The following is a 16145-nucleotide window of genomic DNA, read 5'->3' as shown; positions in this document are numbered from 1 at the left end:
CACAACTGCCACACCAAAGTTCTCTCGAGTAAAGGCATCCATTTTTTTTAACAGCATATGTTATGTCTATCAATATGTGCCCAAAACCTTCTCTCAACACAGCCAGAACACATCTGGCACTTAATGTCACCCAGACTACTCATTGTGGTTTAATACAAACTATGACTTAATATAAACTGTAAAAATTAATAAAATTCACCATAAAGATGAAAACTGCAGACTGCCATTTTAAACAGCAGGTGTTACCGTGAACTTTATTAAATAAACAGTCTCACTGTCCTGTATTAAGACCTGGATTTGTTTTGAGCGGGCTGAGAGAAGTTTTGAACATTAACAGAAATGAAATTGGTGACAACTTGCTTTGTGCTTGTTAAAATGTTTAAGGGGACAGTACATGAACACACAGAGTGGGGAAGGTTAATAGAATTAAAAAAAAAAAAAACGAAATAATTCTGAATGTCGATTTCGATTATTTTTCGATTAATTGCCCAGCCGTACTCTCCCGCTTTCCTAGCGGCAATCTTGTCAGCAAATTGCTGGTTCTCATGCCAGTCATGTTATTTCAGTCTTGTGAGTATAGTTCCTCCTCAGCTAGCTTTGTTTTATTGTTAAGTGTGGACTGTGACACTGCCGAAGCTACTGTTTTAGAAATCATGAACTGGAATTGACATATACTGTTAAACTTTGAACTTTTATGAAAACTGTCAGTTTACTGTTTATAATTTGATAGCCATTGTGCTATATGTGCCTGCTTTTGATCAGCTTTTTAAAATGTTGGAGTTTAAAAGGAAAATGTTTTACCGGACAAAATCACCCTTTGTAAATGCTAATCCACACACGCAGACAGCTTTTTGACAAGTTGTGTTTTTCATTTGCATTAGTTTAGGTTAGGTCAATTAGTCAGAGGCCTAATGTTGCTTTTAGTCTTCCATTCATGTTTTGAATTTAGGTGTAGACAGATTTTAGTGTTATAACATTGGTCATTTGTCTTTTTGGTGTGGTGATTTGAAGGTCTTGTTCATTTGCTCGTTTTAGTTATGCACTGTAAAAAGTGGGACTGGGGTTAATTAATATTTACTAAATAACTAACAGTAATCTCTACATAATAGAAAAGACTATGTTTAGTTAGAAATCAAACTGAGCTGAATCCAATAAATTTGAATGATTTATTAATTGCATTTTGCACAGTTTTGGTTGAATAAAATTAGCTGTGATACACTGAGTAGAACTTACTTATGTTTTATCAGGAACAACAACGATGCAGGAAATTGATAGATTTTACTCATTGGGAGGTCTTTGGTTTTAATTGCAAACACTTTCGCCCAACACATTCTGTGCCTCATGGACACCAGTGACTACACGTTTCAGGGGTTGCAGTCCTCCAACTTCCCAAAGGTAAGACCTTCTTAAATATTGCTAGGAAACAAATAATTCCCATGTATGTTGCTGTGGCAGTTGCCCATTCAAGTTACTTCAGCTTACCAAACATGTCAAATTTCCTGCGCTGTAAGTCAAATTTAAGCTAGCAGCTAGCAAATGCATTTTAGTTTTGATTAGCATAGAAGCATGGCCTGGACTTAAAATACAGATTTTGCTGTTGAGGTACGGACAGAGACGAAATGAAAATTAGCATCACTTGCTAACAGTTAAGTTAGCTAGCTAGCTTGCTAGTGAGTTGCCTCTTTTAGATTACTTTACTGTCACAAAATATGAGAAAGGCACCTTTTTAAATTACAATTTTAAAGTGGGATGGTGTCGAATTTAAGGTATAATAAACTAGTGTGTACACTTGTTAGAGTTGCTAGCTAGCTAAATAACCTAGCTTAGCTACGTATGCACGAGCTTAGGCTAAGTTAATAGCTACGTTAAAGGGCTAACCTGTGCTGACCATGATGGGCTCAAATCTGAACGGGAGATGTGGAGAGACTGACTGGTGTTTGAATGACAGAAACGCAGAAACTAGCTTGCTAACTACGGTGTGTGATGTGTGGGGCTGTTAGCTTGGCCAGCAGGCTAACTGGCTCACACACCCCAGAGCATGTTCGATGCTTTTCTCACACAAGTTTAGAGAATGAAAACAGAAATCTGAGACAGAGACCTGGAGTGACTGGTACAGTTAAAACAAGAAGTTAATAAGGTCAACAGAGCTGCGATTTGGCAACTAGCAGCCAAGTGATTTTACATACTAACAATCCTATATCACACTAAAGTTTGTGAAATCTGTTCTTTCTTCTTATGTCTTTAACCATATCTTTTCTTCTTGCAGTTACCTACACGTTTCCTACATCTACCACCAGCATTTCTCAGGCATGGAAGCAACTTTTATTTACCTATTTTTCTCTGACATGCTGCTGGTTTGTTTACACTGTTTTTTTCTACAATTGCAGTCGTTTAAGATGAATATGTCTGTCTTTAATTGAAGTCAGCGTTTTAAACTTAATGAGTGTTTCTCATGACTGACTGTTGACAGACTGTAATAACCTTTGGGAAAGAACAGTTTTGTGACGTTTTTAAATGTTTGTCTTATTGAGGGTGCATATATCTGCTTCCATGGTATACAAACAAACGTCAAAAAAATCCCCTTTCAGGATCTCTTTTTCTTTTACCCCTACCCACTCCCTGCATTGGCAGCTTCAGGAGCCTTTTCACCAGGAATGAACGAAGTACAAAACTTCTGAACTTGAGCAAAAGTAGACATTTTCTTTATTAAATATAGCTTTATTTAAAGGAAAAGTATTCTATTTGTTTTTACTTACAAAAGTTCTTGCTTTTAAAATAAACTTTAGTCAGAAATCGTAATGAATAGAAACAATACTGTTGGTTATTTTTTATTTTATTTATTTACGAAAGTCATTAGACTTCAAGATTATGGTAAAATAGGATTTTTTTCATATATATACACACACACAAATGAATTGTGGACTTTGGACATTAGCAAGATAACTAGCAAAGTGAAAAAGATAAGCATGAACTAACAAAAGCAACGTTGATTTCAGGTTGACTTTAAACATAGCTTAAGTATCAGAAGTAAAAGTAGTACAGAGAGTTAGTTATATACACTGCTCACAAAAATTACAGGAACACTTTTTAATCAGAGTATAGCATCAAATCAATTCAACTTCTGGGATATTGATCTGGTCAGTTAAGTAGCAGGGGGGGTTGTTCATCAGTTTCAGCTGCTTTGGTGTTAATGAAATTAACAACAGGTGCACTAGAGGAGCAACAATGAGACCACAGCTTCTGGTAATTTACTGTAAAGTTGAACTTTGCAATAAAATACTGTAATGTGTCATACAGTTGTACTGTGTATCAATGATAGACTGTAATTATGTTAATATATCTGTTGTTTCTAAAACAATGTACTGTATACAGATTTATAATATATGCTTTTTTCACAGTAATTAACCATAAACAAACAACAGTTCTCAACAGTTAAATTTACAGTTGCCAAAAAAGCATACTGTAATGTCTCATACCTTGCTGCTCTATTTTTTACGGTGAAGTTCTGGCAACCACAGCTGTAGTAAAGTGTAGTAAATATAAAGCAGTTTTTCCCAGATATTTAGTAAATGTAAATACATTTTCCCCAGATATTGAGTAAATATAAAGCAATTTTGCTCAGACACTTCTTACAAAATTTTCCTTGTTAAATTCATTTGTATTTACTCAATATTTGTGGGCTACATTAACTCATAGTGTGGCATACTATTACTAAATACAACACATTTTAACTGTTGCTTTTATTAACCTTTACTTAATTCTTTTGCTTAAATTTAGTTCACTTATTTAATGCATTTTAATCAAAGTTTAGGTAATTAAAATATATTCAATTATATTACGTGTCACTTGTTACCATATTTTTTTTAAGTAACCATTGGTCACATTTTTTACAGTGTGGCTGTAGCATTTGCCTAGCTTTAGAAACTTGATGAATGCATTCCAACACAACACTTCATATTGTTCTCGGCAATTTGTACATTCGGTTTCTCTGTTTACATGGTTATAACGATGTACTTCACCTACAATTATTACGGATTCAATATTTTAAACTTTGTTGTTGCTTTATCAGGGGTAATTTCTCCCAGCACATCAAAGTTATGTTATTTGTTTTTCCGTTTTGATTTGGTTTAGGAATTTAAGGGCTTTGAACACTTACATCGAAGGAGTAATGAGGTGGAAGTGTGTAGGATTTTGATTATGAAACAAATCTGATTCGGTCATCTGACATTTGTAGGATTTGGTTTTATAGAGACCTGATTCAGTCATCTGACATCTTTGTGGGTTCTTTTGTATAAAAGATCTGATACAGTCATTTGACCCTTGTGGTTTATGTCTTTGTGAATGCTTTTGAGTTTTGACCCACTTTGGTCAGATAGGTTTTTATGTATAGGATAGGTTGCTTATGTTGCTTCCATTAGCTCAGCTTTCTTTTCATGTAGTTCATCTCTCTGCTGGGAAGTATTTGTGTTGCACCCTGATTTTGTTAGCTTTGTCTTAGAATGTGTGTTGTACTCCCTGGTTGCCCTCAGGGAGAGTAGGTTCATTTAGTGTTCACTTGGTAAACTTTGGATATGTGAGTGATATTTAGATTTGTTTACTGTCTGCCTATGGAAATTCAGAAAAAAGTGTGATCAGCATTAGTGACTAGCAATACTTGGCCTAACATTTTAGCTTTTGTTTTTGCATCAGTCATTTGAGCATAGGTTTTAGGGTGGCCTTAGTGATAGATTTGTAAAATTGAACAAGTCTTAGAATTATGGCGGCAACTGCAGATTTTGTGTTATAAACATAAGATGTTTATTCTTAAGGTTGGGAGTATTACGGCCCCTGGTCGCATCAACGTTCCTGTGTCTGCCTTTTGTGTTTTTCCCTCGCTTGTCGTATTAAACGCAGGTCCATGATTGGCCACATGGCACTCCTTTATAAAGGGTCACCAAAGCCACCGTCTCAGGAGACGTTCAGGGCTCTTTCCCCTTTGACATGACCTGGAAGAACACCTGTCTGGACCAGCCCAGCACTCTTCATTACACTCTTTGCTAGTGACAGCAAACCGAAGATTTCTGAAGCACCTAGGCTTTCCTCCTAACTGTATGGTAAAAAGGTTCATTACTCAAAGCTTCATGACACAGCGCACATTAGTGGCATCTGGTGGCCAAAACCACAAAGTGCTTCGTGTATCTGGTGGATTTTTAAACAGATTTTAAAACTCTTTTCCAGTGCATTAAAACAACATTTGTTGTTTCAGTTAAAACAACTGATAAAACTGAATGGTTTGTTGTGCACGTCTTCAAAATCTTATTGTTGTGTTGGGTACAAATATCTGAGGTTGAGCAGAATGCTTAGAAAAAGCAGTAATGGCTGAGTAATGGAATGTATTCTATTACAATGCATTAAACAGTAATGTATTCAGAGTAAATTTAGAATACACCCAGAACACATCTTGATGAGGCACACTGGAAAAACTATTCTGTTGTAATTATTATTACATTCACACCATTGCTGATTGGCACTTATTGTTATGTGATTATTCTGTATGTCTACATTTTTTTCTACTAATTTTTTTTTGACAAACAGACTTTTGATAACCTACTTATATATATATCACAGCCCTAGTCCATTGCCTATTTTTACATAGGCAAGGCTCATGTGGGCTTCATGTATGATGTACTTAACGTGACCAAATTTTGTGCTCATGGATGTTAAAGTAGTGCTTGTGCACAGGGCAGTGAAAGTGCTTTTGCAGTGGGCAGGGATCATTTTATTTAATGGTGGATGGTCATGATTGTGGACATGACCATGTATTATTCAGTTTTTGTTCAGAAATAAGATGTTTTTCCACTGTGATGGGGCTAAGTTGGTTGTATTTTTTATTTACAATTTCTCCAGCTTTTGAAAATACCCACTCACATGGGACTGAGGAGGCTGGGGTCCATAAAAAACTCCAGTGCAGGCTGATAAAGGTGGGGATAAATAGTCTTCTGTAATGACCATGCAGGTGTGTGTTTGGGGGGGGTGTCTCCACCCATTGGGGGTTGTATGTAACACTTTATCTGATGATCAAGTAAGTGACAAGATCTGTGTCCCCACCCCTGATACTTTTAGTCTCAATACCCACCTGTGTAGTATGTTGGTGCCTATCTAGCTGAAAGTGATGATCAGTGTGTATGTGTGCTAAAGATGTGGCAAGGTGGGCTTTAGGAAATATCTGGGTCACAGTAGCAACCTGTGTGAAGTGTAAGCCGAACATGTATTAGTCAGACAGTAGTAGACAGTAATACAGTAGTATTCTTTTCCTCTTTTCAAAATAAGACAAAATTCAAACAGCAAATAAACTGTCAGAATTTACCATAAAGAGCTTACACATTAGGAAAAGACAAAAAACCCTCTTTTACCCTTTTGGCTTGTAAAACGATTTGAATTAAGACAAAGGAATGAACAGTTACTCTTCTTAACAGTTATACAATCAATCAATAAGCAAAAAATATGACCATTTTACTTCTATGAAACAGTGCAAGTGACTTTAAAAATGAACTTGTAGGCATCAATATAAAAGAGGATACTGTAGTTTTAATAAATGGAAAAGGGTTTTATACAATCTTGTAAACTGTAACTTTAGTTTACAAATGGGTCATTCTACAGAAACGTCCATTTTTGTGTCCCTAGCATTACATTTCAAAAACATGTTAGGGTTACAATTAATTTATATTTTAAAATAAAACAATAAGTTATTTTAACAATTACAGCTTCTTGAGCCATCAATTTAGCAATATTGGTTTTTAAATCAATTATCTATAATTCCAAGCACCATAGAAGTGCTTGTCCCCACAGTCATGTGTAAATGCTAAGTGCCATATTTTGAAGAAAAAAAACGTTTTTCTGCAATTTTAACTACAATAGTCTATACATGACTATGGAATATATAAATTAAATGACATGATGAAAACAAATGATTTGATGCTTTGTAGCAGCTATTTTGTAGAATGCAATTTTTCATTAAAATGTCACTGGTGTTACTGTCTCTGGTGTTACCTTTCTTATGTGTAACACCAACCAGGATTTGGTAACACCAGTGACTCCTATGGAGAGACAGGAAAGTGGACGTTTCTGTAGAATGACCCAAATGTTTGAGTGAGCTTCGTAACATGAACTAAACCAGAGAGCAGCACATCAGATAACAAATTTTATAATAAAATGATATATTAATATTTTTCAGAACCCACCAGAGACAGCAACAATCTCTGCAACTTTTCTCTATGCATTATTTCGTTGATCCGAGTTCCTGTAATTTGGCAGGGAAGGATCAAAAAGGACAGGGAAACCTGAGCTTTTCCTCCATGCCCCACCGGAACGCTGGAATACGGAACGAATGTTTCACACATTGCATTGTGAACACTTATCGCGCAAACACCAGCTATCTACTGATTGGATGGACGCACCGCGGTGGCCGGATTAGTCTGCCTGAAGTTCAGTTCAGTGTCCTGAAAAATGGGTCCAGTAGTTGAAGAACTCGTAAAAGTGCTACGAGTCTCATAGCAGGGTTAAGCAGTGCTGTCGATCGTGTGCAACATTCAACACCTGATGCAGTGCAGGCAGCACGCAGAGAAGGACAGCAGAAGCTGGAGGAGCTCTTTTTAAGCGCATGTGAGGGAGCAAACGCTGTGACTGCTCGAGTGAATGAGCGGCTTGAGGCAGCTGAGAAAGCAGAGAGAGAGAGAGAGAGAGAGAGAGCACCTCGACAGAGCTCATGAAGCGCAGAGAGAGCAGAAAACGGCCTTGGAGAGCGACGTGCTGAGGCAGATAGAGCTGCTTGGAGCAGTGCTGAGAAAGGAGAACGAGGAGGCTGAAGAAGGAGCAAGAGTCGACCTCCAGAAGGACGAAGAGGGAAAAAAGCAGATCAAGGTGAAGAAGATGAATGAGCTTCTGTCTGCGCTGTGGAGAAAGAAGGAGTGAAAAAGAAGGACACTGAAAGAAAGAATGGAGGAATGAATAAAAAACAAATGCATAAATAAGGTGTCACAGTAGATCCTTTGAAAATAAATGTTTTAAAATGTTGATTTCAATAGAAAGATGCCTTTAATAATCAGGATATGATAAACACTTTTAAAAACGTGTGTTGGAAGTTTACAGGTGATAAATGATGTATTTTCTTAGTCAAAGTGCTGTAAATATTAACACATTTTTCAGTTTTTTGAAAAACAAGAAAATAGGGCAGATCTTAAAAAATGTGAACTACTACCAGTTCATAATTCTTCTCTAGTGGAAGTTCATGGTATTCCAAGTCCAGCATGAAATATCTTGGCATTCACCTTTTGAAAGATGATAAATATTTAAGCCCGTAAGTTAAAACTCATGTATTTTAATTACATCAATTTTCCATTCAATTTAAATACATAAATCCAATGTGAAAAATGGTATTATAATTTATGTTTCTCCATCATGTTAATAAACGTGAATGAATTAAATAACGTTTAAATTAGAAGTATTTGTAGGATTTATGCAATTCTTTAACATAACATTTATGTATTTCTAAAGAGTTAACAGTACCTTCTGTATTCACAGCACAGTTACTTAGACTGTTAATGTATTAAATGACGTTAAATTCACAGCCATTTATTGCAGTCCAAACTGTATTAAACAGTGTTTGCTGAGGAGAAGACCCATAAACTTTATAGTCTAATGTGAAAGAAATAAACATAGCTTTATATATTTCAGCTGTGATCAAATTCCCTGGTTTAGAATTTCTATTCACTCACAACTGAACTACTAATTAAAGCAGATGTTTATGTGCACAGTGTTCTTCCTGAGGTGCAGCTCTCATGCTGACCATCATGCAGGTTAGCTAACCTAGCTAACGCTATCAGTCACTTCATGCCATGCTAACATGTCGAGGTCACCTACAGTTACAAAAACCATGACCTGTTGATTTGAATATTAATGGAATACATCTTTATTTACTGTGCTTCACAATAAATCACTCCCATTGATTATTTAATCACCTTTTGTACCCATTACCATGACAGCAGACCTAGCAAGGATGCTAGCTAGCTAGTTCACTGGTGTTGTCTAGAGTCTCTCTCAAAATAAGCCTAATGAAACATTAATATACGGTCAAATACATTAACAACACTATTGAAATTAATGCACTTCACTGTTTCATTGCAGCTGCACTGAATAACAAAGGATGGCGGGAGATTGTAAAAATAAAGAGCCATGTCATGTCCACCATGCCAGCAGAACCAATTTCCTGGTTGATGATGCGTTTCCTGTTACTACTGAACATGCGCACTGCCTCCTAATAAGATTTAGTGGAAAACTCTAAGAGGTCTTTCAGTTCAGTTAACAATTCAGTTAAATCAGTTTTGGATTTTTCCAAATTGGGCTGCTTCTAATGAATATAAATAAGTAAAGTGTATTTCTATGTTAAATAAGCTAAAATATTTGCTTAATGTTTATGATGGCCATAAATCATTTTTTTGAGTGTGTGTGTTGTCCTGAGTCCATCAACATCATCATCAAAGTGTGTTGTCCCAAGTACATATATATATATATATATATATATATATATATATATATATATATATATATACATAGGCAAGGTTAAAATTGTTTTTGGGGGTGATGGGGAAAAGGTGATTAGTGCTTGTGTTCAGCATCAGCTATTTCGGAGGATATATAAAAGAGAATACTGTAGTTTTAATAAATGGAAAAGGGTTTTATACACTCTTGTAGACTGTAACTTTAGTTTACAAATGTTTGAGTGAGCAACATTCGTAACATTAACTAGACTAGAGAGCAGCATAAAGGCTAACAAAAGCAAAATTTTCTAAAACAATGATATATTGATATTTTTCTAAACCCACCAGAGACACCAACAATCTCTGCAACTTTTCTCTATGCATTGTTCTATACCATATATGTCCCAGTGTTTGACAGAGGTAAATACAGTACTGTTCAAAAGTCAGAAACCACCCTTTCATTTATTTAATTTCCAATCAACAAAACATAAAAATAAAACTTAAGAATAAGTGACTTGGAAACGTTCTACTGGTTTGCTCTTCTGCCATGGTCCTTCATCAGCATGTACTCAGTGACAAAGAACCCACTCCCAGAGATGTTTAGTGATTGGCCAGGTGTGAGTTTGATTATTTCTACGCCTGTTTGCTCTTCCCGAGTGCCCCGGATGTTTCTCTGAAGTTCTTAACCTGAATTTCTCAACCTGAAAAAGCATCACAAATTCAGGATCAGCATCAGAAATTCAGGTTCAGAATCATGAATTCAGGTTCAGGTTCTGGTGACACTGATTTAACTCCATAGTTGGAGTTGAATCACATTGAAACTGAGATAAGGCTGTTTTAGTTTCAAGTTTGTCTTAGACAATTTTCAACACAGTTCTCCATTTGCAGCATCAAAGAATCATAACCACTTCCTACAACAATGTCTGCACTGGCAGCAGAGAAAGATTTGGGAAATCATTCCACTATCTGCTGGGCAACTTGCCTTAGTGTCATTCTACCTGGACAAGATCCACTGGCAAGAAGATTATCAACCACGATGTGAATCATCTCTCTTCTGAGCGCTGGCATTGGCCTCTTTTTTAATTCAATACCTTGACAAGCTTACTGGGTAGTCTCGTGTGCCTGTAGAAGGTGATGCAGATGTCAAGAAGCCTGGACAAGCCAAATAGAGCTGTGTCCTAATTGGGTCATTGCATGGCTCCAAATTACTCTGTGGTCCTGAAAGCAGAATAAATAAAACAAACAAACTTGTTAGTTTATGTTTCTAAGCAACTTTAAATACAGTTTACGGATTTAAAATACTTCTACTGCCTGATAAAATGACAACCTTCCTTTAGTCAACTGCAGTAAAATAAATCCAGCCAAACCCTTTAAACAAGTTTAGAATACTATTATTTCATAAAACACTGCACATTAAACAAAGGGTTAAGCACTATAAATATAAACGTAGAAAAAATATTTAGTAGAAACACTAGAAAAGTGTAATATATGGCTTATATAGCCTGTATTTTTTTTTTTTTTCAAAAAAGTACAAGTAAAAAAAAGTACAGTTTAAATTTTTAATTTCAGAAATCGGGAGGATAACTGCAGCAAGAAACACGGAGCAGAAGCAGCACAGAAAAAGAGACAACAGCAAGATATACACAATGGCAGAGAAAAAAAGTTCTAATGTTGATATACTGCAATGAATACATATTTATTACTAAACACTTTTTTGTTTTTCATGCTTCTTTTTTCCTCTTGTAATGACTGATCACAGTGTATTTATTGCATCATACTGCTTTTTGCATATACGTGTATTGTACGTAGTACAATTCTTTTCCCCACAGTAAATCTTGCTGATGTAGTACAATAGATTTATATGTGAAACTAAGCTGTTTTTTATTTTCTTTATGTTTCTATATAATTCTCATCTTTGTCAAGATGCTATTAATGTTGATGGGAAAACATAAAAATAAACTTTATTTGTGAAATCGCTGCATTTATGTTTACCTACATTTCATGTATTTTAAGTATTTATGATAAGAGAATTTGAAGCTTAGTGAAGTTTTTATACTAGTTTGGGTTTGTTTGCAGACAGAACCGCATAATTCTACATTTAATTTAGCGATATTGCGGAGATGCAGGAATACTATTCTAGTAATATTCGTTATATGTGTATCAAATGACAGCTCAGGATCTATTGTGACACCAATGTTCTTTTACAGATGTACCTGATGCAACTGAGAAACTATTAAGTTTAAGCATTAAATCAGCTTGGACCAAGAAGCAGAACCTCAGTTTAATCTGAGTTAAGTAGGAGAAAGTTACTCGACATCCAGTCTTTTATGTCTTTTATACAGTCCTCAATCTTTCTAAACTGAAGTTTATCATCTGGTTTGCTTGATATATATAACTGTGTGTCATTGGCATAGCAGTGGACATTGATGCCATGTTTACTGATAATGGTACCCAGTGGTAGCATATATATTGTGAATAATATAGGTCCTAAAACAGAGCCTTGTGGAACACCATACTTTACTTTTGCAAGTACAGATGATTCACCGTTTACATTTATGTTTACCATTTACTATCTAGTAAGATAGAGTGGTCTATCGTGTTAAATAACACACTAAGATCAAGGAAGACTAGCAAAGATACATTTCCTTGGTCAGATATTGTTTACAATTTTCACTAATGCTGTCTCTGTACTATGATGTGGCCTAAAACCAGACAGACATTTTTCATGTATATGATTCCTATGCAGATAAGAACTTGTTTTGCCACAACTTTTTTCAAGATCTTTGACATTGAAGGAAGATTCGAGATAGGTCTTTAAGTCGATAGTTTGCAGGGATCATGGTTAGCTTTCTTAATCAGAGGCCTAATTACTGCTAGTTTAAGAGGTTTTGGGATATAGCCAAGGCTAAGAAGGGAGTTTATTATTGACAGAATAGGCTTGGTTATTTCTAGCCAAATTTCTTTTTTAAAACTGTTGGAATGTTGTGGAGGAAATAATTTTAGCTAGTTCATTTTGTTGAAGTAAGGTAAACAATTCCAGCCTCTCTGCAGTAGTTACAATATTCTCAAGATCTAGATTGGCATTACAAGGCAGCAAGTTTTTAGAATGTAACTACATTCTGAATTTTCTGCCTAACTTTTTTCAATTTTATCACTAAAGAAATTCATAAAATTATTGCTGCTGTAGGCTAATGGCATCTGGGGTTCGGCAACAGTTTGGTTCTTGGTCAGTTTAGAAATTGTGCTAAATAATAATATAGGATTATTCTTATTTCATTGAGAGAGGATAGATAGGTTGAGCGTGCTGCAGTAAGTGCTCTTCTATAGTCTAAAAGGCTCTCCCTCCAGGCGGACTGGGATACTTCTAGTTTAGTCAGGCATTTTCACTCTAGTTGTCTGACAGTCTGTTTTAAAGCTCGGGTATAATCATTGTACCATGGGGCAAGCTTTTTCTGCCTTATTATCTTAGTTTTTAATGGAGCCACATTATCTGATAGAATCTGACAACTGTGTGAGGTTTCTGATAACACGATAGCATGGTGATGAACGTACTACTAAAGCAGATTTCATATGAGATTAAGTAATGATCTGAGACTGCTGTGCTTTGGAGGAGAACGGCTAAATGATCTATGTTTACACCGAAGGTCAGAATTAAGTCTAAAGTGTGGCTGCAATAATGAGTGGGTCCCTTTATAGTTTTGAGTAAAACCTACAGAGTTTAAGATAGATATAAACACCTTACTTAGTGCATCTTGAGGTTTATCAAAGTGAATATTAATATCTCCGACAATTATCACTTTATTTGAAAATGTTATTAAACTTAGAAAGTCAGAAAATTCCTGTAAGAACTGAAAATACGGCCCCGGCGGCCTATAGATTGTAATTAGTGAAAAGGAATTCCTATTTGTTCCTCGATCACTTATATTAATAAATAGAATTTCAAAAGAAGAGAATTTGTATCCTACTTTCTGGCTCATGCCTAAAGCCTGTGTATAGATGGTTGCTATACCTCAACCCCAGCTGCTTAAACAAGGGCTATGCGCATAACTGTAGCCTGTGGGGTCTAATCCACGTTTCTGTAAGGCACAGAGCATCAGAATCATGATCGGTAATAATTTCATTTACAACGACAGCCTTAGATGTAAGAGATCTTTTGTTAAGCAGTCCTAGTTTTAGACCAAAGGTGCTGTCACTGCAAACTGGTATAACTGATCTGATATTAATCAAGTTACTAAAGCAAACTTTTCTAGGATTTTTGATCAGACACAGACCCAGATTGGGTGGAACCTATGTGGCGTCTCAAGGCAGCTAGCAGATGGTTGGTTTAGTCTGTTTGTCTGCTGCCTGGCCTTGGCCCTGGTTTGTCAACACACTACCACTGGACATAAAAGCCTGAAACAGCTGATGCCGCTCTGCAAGTGACTTTGTCACATTTTTCACATTATGGTTTGATCTGACATACCTTTTAAAGTAGCTGTGCTTGTTTTCAAAACGTAACGTCCAGGTCCGTGTAAGTGCACAGTGTACAGTTAAGTCAGCATAGTGAAGAAGGTAGTGATGTTTTGGTCTTAATCTGTACTGTGGAAACATCTTTCCCAGTTCCACATACCCTCAACTGTGTAAAATGTAAATAAACATAAATAAAAACAGAATGTGATTTGCAAATCTCATAGACCCACATTTTATTTACAATAGAACATAAAACACATATCAGATGTTGAAAGTGAGACATTTTACCATTTCATGAAAAGCATTAACTCATTCAGAATTTGATGGCAGCAACGCATCTCAAAAAAGTTGGGACAGGGTCATGTCTACCATTGTGTAGCATCCCCTCTTCTTTTAACAACAGTCTGTAAACGTCTGGGAAGTGAGGTTGCTGGAGTTTTGGGAGAGGAATGTTGTCCCATTCTTGTCTGATGTAGGATTCTAGCTGCTCAACAGTCCTGGGTCTTCTTTGCCAGTTTTTTCATGATGTACCAAATATTTTCTGTTGGTGAAAGGTCTGGACTGCAGGCAGGCCAGTTCAGCACCCAGACTCTTCTTCTGCGAAGCCATGCTGTTGTTATGGATGCAGTATGTGGTTTAGCATTGTCTTGCTGAAATATGCAAAGACTTTCCTGAAAGTAACATTGTCTGGATGGGAGCATATGTTGTTCTAAAACCTTTATATACTGTTCAGCCTTGATAGTGCCTTCCCAGATGGGTAAGCTGCCCACGCCATAGGCACTAATGCAACCCCATACCATCAGTGATGCAGGCTTTTGAACTTGGCACTGATAAGAAGCTAGATGGTCCCTCTCCTCTTGAGTCTGCAGGACACAGCATCTGTGGTTTCCAAAAAGAATTTCAAATTTTGTTTAATCTGACCACAGAGCAATGATTTCTGGAAGTGTTCCTGAGCCCATGCAGTGATTTCCACTACATAATTATGCCTGTTTTCAGTGAAGTGCCACCTGAGGGCCTCAAGATCACAAGCATCCAATACTGACCACCAGCCTTGTCCCTTGCATACAGGAATTTCTCCAGATTCTCTTAATCTTTTTTGATGATATTATGTACTGTAGATGATGGGATATCCAAAGTCTTCACATTTTTACGTTGAGGAACATTTTTCTAACATTGTTCCACAATTTGTAGACATGTCCACAATTTGTAGACATCCCAACTTTATGGCATTGAGGCTGTACTTTACTCAACGGAAGCAGCATCTGCCACACAGCATCGTCTGTGTCCACAATTTTGTTATACAGCAGAACAGGCAAAAAACGTAGCAACCACCAATTTTGAGAGGCTTGTCCCCCGAGCTTTACTTCTTTACTCAGAACAGCAACTGGTTTGTTAGCTAACTTAGCACCTTCACCAGGAAAGAATTTAAGCTCGTCATTAAGACATTCATAACCAAACCAGTGTTCTTTAACTCGAAAACCTCAAGCCAGAGTACACAGACGGGACAAACACAAACATACAGTTTGTGTGCCACGTCCATGCTTGGTAGTTTAAAGGTTCTAGAGTGTTCTCTCCCCCTTCACCCCAATTTATTTTGCTCGTCAGGTCTTTTCTGAATATTTAAGGACAAAGGGAAACATCACAGTGCCAGTCTTTGTTCGTATTTGTCCCGTTGGTGTACTCGGGCCTGAGGTAACTTAGCTAGCTAGCTAAGATTGTTGGATGAGACATAACTAACTAGCTATTAATCCACCCATTCTGGGGAACTTCTTTTCCCTTTGAATGTAAAAAGGCACGCGTTTTCAGTCTTTCATTGCAGCAAAGATTACCTGTGTCAAAACTACGTTGATATTTAGCTACCAAAGAAGCAACCATGTAAAAAACAAAACAACATGAAAACGCTATCGTTAGCCTGTCCAGAAAATCTGCGGCAAGCTTTAGCTAACTTACAGCTAACGCTAAACAGCTAGCTAGGTTAATTAGCCAGCTACGTAACCCACAGCAAATGATTCGTCATCTATATTAAAAACGTTGAGTGGGATTATTTATCTTTATGATACTAGCCGATAGTCTCGCGGAGTGAGCTTCTCGGCGAGGCCGCCTAAGCGTGCACCTTAGACGGACCCAAATTTGTGAGATTCAGGGGTCCGTATCTCTGGTTCCCTGTAGGCTGGCGATGCC

This window comes from Colossoma macropomum, unplaced genomic scaffold (genome assembly GCF_904425465.1).
Source record: "Colossoma macropomum unplaced genomic scaffold, Colossoma_macropomum, whole genome shotgun sequence".
In the NCBI taxonomy this organism is placed as follows: Eukaryota; Metazoa; Chordata; class Actinopteri; order Characiformes; family Serrasalmidae; genus Colossoma; species Colossoma macropomum.
Note: the sequence above shows the minus strand (reverse complement) of the source record.